The sequence below is a fragment of the Syngnathoides biaculeatus genome, chromosome 2 (assembly GCF_019802595.1).
Source record: "Syngnathoides biaculeatus isolate LvHL_M chromosome 2, ASM1980259v1, whole genome shotgun sequence".
NCBI lineage: Eukaryota > Metazoa > Chordata > Actinopteri > Syngnathiformes > Syngnathidae > Syngnathoides > Syngnathoides biaculeatus.
In genome coordinates, this window is record NC_084641.1 from 3,553,134 (window position 1) to 3,561,689 (window position 8,556).

The following is an 8,556-nucleotide window of genomic DNA, read 5'->3' on the forward strand; positions in this document are numbered from 1 at the left end:
GTTGAGTTTGTCAAGGTTTCTTTTTTCGGGTTATACTTCCTGTTTCATCAAATGAAAAGGTGACATTGACATTAATAAAACAAGAAGCACAAGATAAAAAGCCGGGTGGTACAAGGAAATGTTCTCCTGACTTAATTGGTCAACTTAATTGCGTCACGTCAGTATTATTCATCAAGTATAAAACACTTTAATCGATAGAAGGCATTTAAGACCCTTCCCTCCTTAATTGATGACACACCCAAGCGCATGGTTGATTGGTATGCTGCTAATCCAGTTTAATGAACCCGTCATCATTTCAAAAGTATGTTTTTGTTCAGAAACACAACTTTAGGCGAGAGAATGGAGGGTTGGGTTCATTGAAAGAGTCTGAAATTTCTCATACAGAAGCCAGGGGCGAATGCCCACTCTGATCGTTTGTCGTCATTATGATTATTGATGTTCAGAAAAAAACCCAATTTGCTTCTTTTTCATGGTTCAAACCAGATTGAAAACACAACAGTTTACACATGTTGCCTTTCCAAGCTTTCATCACAGGTTTGGGCCAACTGTCCTCTTCCTTATGAGCTTTTGAGGGTTACTTTCAGAATTTGGTAAGATCGCAAAGGCATTTAGGCAAAATTGGCAGTAAAGAAGGACTAAAGAAGTCTCTTTTTTTTATTGCCCAATTTTCAGCCGTAAACATAGTTTGAAGTAGATTTATTGTCTACAAATGTAAAGATTTCATATTTACCTCTGAGACGCTCTTGGAATCGCGCTTCGTGACAAATAAATCACTAGTTTTTGCATAAACACACGTGAGGGTCCCCAACAGGATCCCTCTCAAGCAGCAAAGATCCGTACAAAGTTGGTGGATATCTTTCTGGTAAGGGAACCTTGCAAAAAAAAAAAGTTTTGGGTTAATTGCATGTCCCGTATGTCGTCAAACTCATTTCGAGCTTATTCAGATATATAGTGCTCAGCCTTCACTGTCATCTTTGCAGTTGACGTGAGTTGTTAAAGTTGGATATTCAACTTTGTTATTAGGGTACTTTATGCTGAGGAACAGTAATGCTTTTGAAATTTTATTGGGAATTTTATTTAACTCTAGGCTTGTTCAAAGATAAAACAAGTTCTCAATGGCGACAAGGAGAAATAGATACAGTAGCCTATGCGAAAGCTTGAGAAGTGATTAAGTTTTTCTGAGCAGAGTCTTGAAATTATGATCAAAATGTGACCCCATTCTGTCTAGTCTCCTTGCTTCCGATCGGTGCTCATTTGGGTGAATTCCTTCTCAGCAGTTGGTCAAAGCCATGACCGACACGTCCAACCAATTTGAATGTTTGTCAGGGAAACTCCTATGTTTGTTCATGTGTGTGTGTGTGCATGTGTGTGGAAGATTACTGAGTTCATATGTGGTCAGGTTTATAATCATTTCTTTAATAGACAACAGGTGCTCCTGGTTCTAACAGTTCAGATGATTAGATGTTCTTGTTCTTGTGCTATCTCCTGTTAAGTGGCTGTCATGTTATCTAGAGCAGAGCAAAGCATTGCTTCATTGCAAGCAAATGTATGATAATTATATTCACAATTATTCATGCAGTGGACAGACTTTTTTTTTCTTTCTTTCAAAGAGGCCACAGTGATTTTGGGGCAGAAAATTGTGACTTTTTCGGCATCCTAAGGCGCCCCAAATGGCCTTCATTTATGACAGACACCATTCCAAGAAGCTCTCTGGGATAAGGTATATAAAAATTTTCATTATTCTTAATTGTCTTAAAAATTTTGCTTGAAATTCACAATCAGAGCATAAACAGTGACCTCTTGTCAACCCTGTTTGTTGGTGGGTGTTGCCCAAATCTGTAAAAGGTCAGATAGAAACGCACGAAGTAGTCATTGCGGTTGTCTTAAGTATATTTGGCGATGTGTTTGAAGTAAACAGAGCGGCGCTCCTGGCTTTCAGGAAATATTCTTTGCGTCTCTGTTAATTACGCGAACGTCACCACGCAGAACACACCTTCAAAGATAATACAGCTGGGTGGAGGTTGACAATTATGACATTCCCATCGGCGTGCACCAGCTCATTGTTTGATATGTCACTTATTTGGTTTCTGGAAGCCAACAACATCCTACGTGTCAAAACCACGCTCATTGCTGTGTGCAAAAACTAATAATATGAAAAAAATCACGTTAACATGTATTGTAATAGTTTCGTGATGAAAAGGACAAAGGGATGACCGCATTGACGTTTGAAGGAGCACAGCGAACATCCCGTCACTTCACAATCTTGCTGTTGTTAAATTGCAAAGGTCTCTCTTTTGGTCTCGTCTTGCATAGGTCCCCACGCTGTCAAGGTGGTAATGGATGAAGTACAGTCCCATGTTGACCGCATCATCCGCTGACGTGTTTGCTCGGTAGGCAAACTGCAGTTGGTCCAGCAGGGGACCTGCGTCACTCTTGAGGTGATCCAGCAACTTTTTTCATGTTGCACATTTGCATACAACTAAGGTTTTCATGTTGCTGTATTCACAAACAAAATTTTGTTTTAAAGGAGACATTTTTTTCCCCACAATTCTCTTTTGTTTTTTTAATTCATTACATCGTATTTCATGACCTGAAAGCTAAAGAGCAGAGAGGAAACTAATACAATTTAAAACAGTTCCAATGTGTTTTATTCAAGTTTGTGGCACTTGTGTGAAACTATCCGGAGAAAGGTTTACTGATATTAAATATGGGCATACATATTTGTCCCGTGCAGTGAGCCAGCCCTCATCTCCCCCCATGATTTTGCTGGGCCAATAGTGAGCCCAGCTTTTGAAAGACAACCAGTGGGTTGGATGGACCAACATATTCCTGCTCTCTGTCAGTGGCAATTGCTTATTGCCCCAAAATTTGGGGAAAAAAAGTGAACATTACAGATAATGTAACTTCCTGCCTACATCTTTACGCATCAATCACGTAAGTGACACAATTCTTTAGTTACACAAAGCCATCATTTTATAATCCTATTCCCCCTCTCCCCCACCAACAACACAAATTTGAAAAGCAAGCATAGCTTGAGAATCATTCGCATTTTCACTTGTGAAGGCAGTAAGACACTGAAACACACTTGCCAATGAGAGCAGGGGTGTGGCCCATGACGTGGCTGAACACAAATCCCTCCCATCCCCGCGTCAGCAATTTCGCCCAAAACTATTCTATTATTAACAGGCATGTGTATACATTGCCTCTAGGTGGTGCTTAGTGCTCAAGTACGAGCCCTATTTTCCTTGATGAAAAGAAGTCCAGTTTTCACTGTTGCCCATTTTTTTCTTCAGTTATTAATATTAAAACAAGAAGGAAACAAAATCTCTAAAGTGAATTTCATTCAAAGTGTTTTAAAATCTGTTTGGATCTAATAGGTAAGCATTTGAGTCTGTGGGAGAATTGTACATATCGCTGGTTTTGAACAGAGGACAGATGGTTTTGAGGTGACATTAAAGACTGGGAGGTTGTGAATGCAGTATGAATAATTGTGTCTAAGGTTTAAGGCAAAAGAAATGTTTTAACAATATAGTAACAAAAATCCAAGTATCAAGATACTACAGTACACAAGTAAATTGTTAAAAAAACATACATTGTGACTTCGGGATTTTTCTTTTTCGATTATCTCTCTCACAGTTGACATGCACCTACGGTTAAAATTTCCAGACCCCTTCATGATTTGTAAGTGGGAGAACTTGTGATATTGCAGGGTGTTCAAATACTTATTTTCTTCACTGTATGAAACCTGTAACCCTTTGTAACTTGACCACCTGCTAAAGAACCAGACCAGACCATTGAGCTGGACTTTGGGACCTCTTCACTTGATCTGCTAGTCTTCATCAGAAAGGCATCTGTGGAAGATGAGTTCCTTCGAGACACCTGCCATAAGTCCTTCTCAGGAGGTCTTGGGGGAGAAGCCTTACGAGGAACTTGGGCCAATTCAATCCAACCGGAACCTGACACCAACTGACTGGAAAGAGAATCACCTGTCACTGATGGAAGTGACAAAGCCGATGGGACAGTGATGTTTATGATAATTATCTCAATCTTTTGTTGTGGTTTAGCTGAAGTAAATTTTGGCTCATTCAGTTATTTATCTGCTTAAGTCGGTGGCACAACACCTCAATTGAACTATCTGGAGACACTGCTACATATAACTGTGGGTCATCGGCATAGCTATGATAGTCAAAACTACAGTTCTGCAAAATTTGACCCAAGGGTAGCATATACAGGCTGAACAGGAAGGGTCCAAGACATGACCCTTTCGGGACCCCATATGTCATTGCCATTTGTTGGGATTGAGCACATCCAATGGTTACAAAGTAGCTCCTTTCCTCCAGGTAGGACCTGAACCGTTGAAGGATTGTTCCATTAAGGCCTACCCACATTTCCAACCTGTTTAGCAGTATATTGCGATCTACGGTATAGAAACCTGCACTGAGATGAAACAAGACAGAAATTGGAATGGGAGATCGACAAGTGGATCGGTTCTGCGTTAAAAAATGCCTCGGTTTTCAACCCAATTTTTGGTGTTTGAAAGCCTAATGCATGTTAAGAAGGTAGCCGAGTAAAGCCAAGGGACGTCGAACGCACATGTGGTGGTTGCCGAGACAAGCCACTGCCCACATCGAGTCAGTCAGGCAGTCATCATGTGAGCACTCACATTCACGAGTGCATTTCAGGATTTTTGGGATATTTTTCTAAATAATTTCTTGAGCATGGGGCCAAAGAAAGACAATACTGTTTCCAGCAGCAAAGGAAAAAAGAAGGTTTTGCGAACCATGATGGATTTAAGGAGATTATCGGCAAGTGCAAAAGCACGGCACGTGTTACAGATCTCGCTCACGAGTATGGTTTGGTTAAGTCGACTGTTTCGACTATCCTCAAGCATAAAGAAGTGATGAAGGCAGGTAGTGTTGTGAAAGGAGTGACAAGCTTTACAAAGCAAAGCCCACAGAAAATGGAAGAAATGCAGAAGGAACTTTGATATTTATTGAGGAAAAAGAGGGACAATATCAGTGAGGCTATCATTTGTGAAAACGCCTGAAAGATTTACAGCAATCTCCAAAAGGAAATGCCTCTTGGTCCTGAAGGTGATTCCAGTGCCTTTAGTTTCAAAGCCAGTACAGGCTGGTTTGAAAAGTGTAAAAACAGAAGTGGTATTTATAGTGTGCCAAGGCACAGGGGGGCAACTAGTTCAAACAAAAAAGAAGCTAAAAAGTATGTGGAAGAATGCAGTGACGATATGAAAGCACAGGGTTTTCTACCTCAGCAAGCATTTAATGCTGATGAATCCAGGCTTTCCTGGAAGTTTATGCCACAAAATACATACATGACTAAAGAGGAGAAAGCATTGCCTGTGCCAAAGCCTACGGAAGATAAGCTAACGCTTTTGCTCTCCGCCAATGCTAGTGGTGACTGTAAAGTGAAGCCCTTACTTGTCTATCATTCAGACAACACAAGGGTTTAAAAAAAAATCAATGTGATGGAAAGTAAGTTGCCCATAGTGTGGTGGGAAAACGGGAAGCTTTAGGTCACAAGACAGTTCTTTAAGAACTGGATACATGCAAATTTTGCACCATAAGTGAAGAACTACTGAAGAAAAAACGACCTTTCAGTGAAGTGCCTCTTACTGATGGATAACGCTCCTGCTCACGCTCCTGGCTTGGAGGATGATTTAATGGATGGGTTCAATTTGATCAAAGCTAAATTTTTACCTCCCAATACCACCCTGATACTTCATCTTATGGAACAAACATTAATTTCCAACTTCAAAGAAATTGTACACAAAAGCCCTCTTCCAGAAGTGTTTTCATGTGATTGATGACACACAGTTAACGCTCAAGGAATTTTGGAAACATCAGTTTTCCATTTCGAATTGCGTCAGTCTCATGGACAGTGCTCTGATTCAAATCTCTCACCGGACCTTGAATTCAGGATGGAGAAAACTGAGTACCACCACAATGAGTACGACAATGTGACTTTGAGGGCTTTAGGTATGAGACAGATCCAGCCACCGCTGCCTCTGAAATTGCTCTCATTGATGACATAGCGTGCTTGGGAAAAACTATCGGACACAAGGTGGGCAATAAAGACATCGAGGATGGAGGAAGGCAAGAGAGAGACATCCATCCATCCATCCATCCATCCATCCATCCAACCATTTCCTCAGCCACTTATGCCCACGAGAGTCGTGGGAGTGCTGGAGCCTATCCCACCTGTCCATGAGCAGGAGGCAGGGGACACCCTGAATTGACTGCCACCTCTTTGATTTATTATTTTATCATGCATTTGTTTATATCATCCTTGCCTGAATCATTCTCTTTGTGAGCGGATTTGTGACCCGGCGTGTGACCCAGTGACACCTTGAGAGCGATGCACTCCCTTGCTGACTTGAGTGTTGTGTGTTGGCTCCAAATTCTGAAAATGGGGAATAATAGCAATAAACAAAAGGGAAGACATAAATTCACTTGCAAGGAATGGAGACTTGTCGAGGCACAAAGCCCAGATAAGGTAAAATATTTAGATAAATGAATTAACTTAATGATTAATTAGATGAATTAGAAAGATACAACTTTGCTGGCCAGTCTAATTCAGAAAATAAATATATATAAAAAAGCGAATAAGTAAAAGAAAAACATATCATAGTAATAATAATAATAATCCTGTTAAGAGATAACAAATTGTAGAAATAAAAGGAGACCTTCATAAAATGGCCTAAGATGGGTATGACGATACCCAATGGTGATTGCAAAAGAGGGAAAAAAGTAAAGAAATAGAGAGAGAGAGAGACAGAGAGAGAGAGAGAGAGAGAGAGAGAGAGAGAGAGAGAGAGAGAGAGATTTAAAGTAGTATTGTATGTGGTTCACTGTGCTCCTGAACTTAGCAAATGGATTGAAAGGGTTCCCGAACACTTCATGTGTTAAAGGGATAAAATTCAATGGGGGAAAAGAAAATTGATCATTTGAACTGGAAGAAAAGTGTCCAGGACAGAGGTAATACAAGTGTAAATGACAAAAAGCTCTCTCAGCACGTGAGACAGGGGCTGCTGCCCTCGCAAACACTCCCTTTGACCCCAGGAGAGACTTGAACCATGTAGCAGTACAGAACAGCGAGATAAGAAAATGTTCAGAAGGAGTCGGAAAAAGAAAGATCAAGAAAGTGGACAGGAAGAACAAACAGTTAGGCAGAAAGATCTGTTGTTCCATAGAAAGGAAGATGATGAGACAGGACCAGTGTAAAGGACATTCGACTTTAAAAAGACGAGAGATCGTAGAGAAAAAAAACATGGAGGGACGCGGCGCTGACGACGAACAATAACAGTCCCATGAAATCGACCGCTGAGATTTGATGCTTTTCTGAGGAGTTGGTTTCAATGTAGAGAATATACAGCAGGTGGCCAGACTTTTTTTTTTTTTTTTTTTTTTAACATCAAGTTGTACTTTTCAAGTATCAAAGCTTCTCACAACATGCCGGCGGCGTCGCTGGGGGTGGGGGTGGGTTTGTTCCACGCGCGGATTGCCGTAAATAGTAACCGGGAAGGGTTACGTGTATATATCCATCCATCCATTTTCTTAGCCACACAATGGTCGAAGGTGTGTTGGAGCCAATCCCAGCTGTCAACCGACAGGAGGCAGGTTACACACACGCAGACACGGGGGGAGAACGTGCAAACTCCACACACGGAGGTCCGGGACTCAACAGTTGCGCCACACCCATAATGTATGTTGTTGCTTTACCGTACCAGCAAGAGAGGCTAGTAACCAGTAATGATTAAATGCGTGCAAATTTCCGCGCTGATGGATGAGCCTCAACTGTGACAGCCACAGCTTTATCCGGTCAGGCTGACCCCAGGGGAGGTTAAAGAAGGACAAATTTGGGTGCGTTTTTCTCAGTTTTGGTGTAGAACAAGTCGGGATCTTGGCTTCGCTAGAACGAATGGTCTGTAATGACGTCAGAAAATAACACAGACATTCAAAAGAGCTAAAATCACTGAGTATGGTTTCTTTACATTGAAATAATGATTTAAAAATGACAGCAATACCGCCACCTTTTTTCCATGTTCGACAATTGTTCATAATATTTCATTCTGCTGGTGTTGCCACATTTAAAATGGTATTACAGCTACTTTCTGTTAACCACGTTTCATTTAATAACAAAAAGTCCAGACCATAGGTTGTAATGATATCATTGATCAACATTGATTTGTTACCCAGTGACCTGATATTAAAAAGAGCTAGTCTCGCAGAGATGGCGGGAGAGAATGGTTCGAAAGACTCACATTTTATCCTCACTAAGTTGGAAGTTCTACATTTTTGGTGCCATATCTTTTTGACCAACTTTCTGTCCTTTGTAATTACAGGGATGAAAAATGCCTGATCTCAATAGGGGTCTGAGTTATTCTGGAAACGCCCCGGTAAATATCAGATTTACAGATAGTCTTCATGGGTGGAGGAGGGGCCTTTCGCTTAGTGGACGGTGGTTTCATGCGAGGGGGGATGGGAGGAAGATCTTGGCGTGGTATGGGCTGGACTCCATTGTTGACAATCGTCTTCA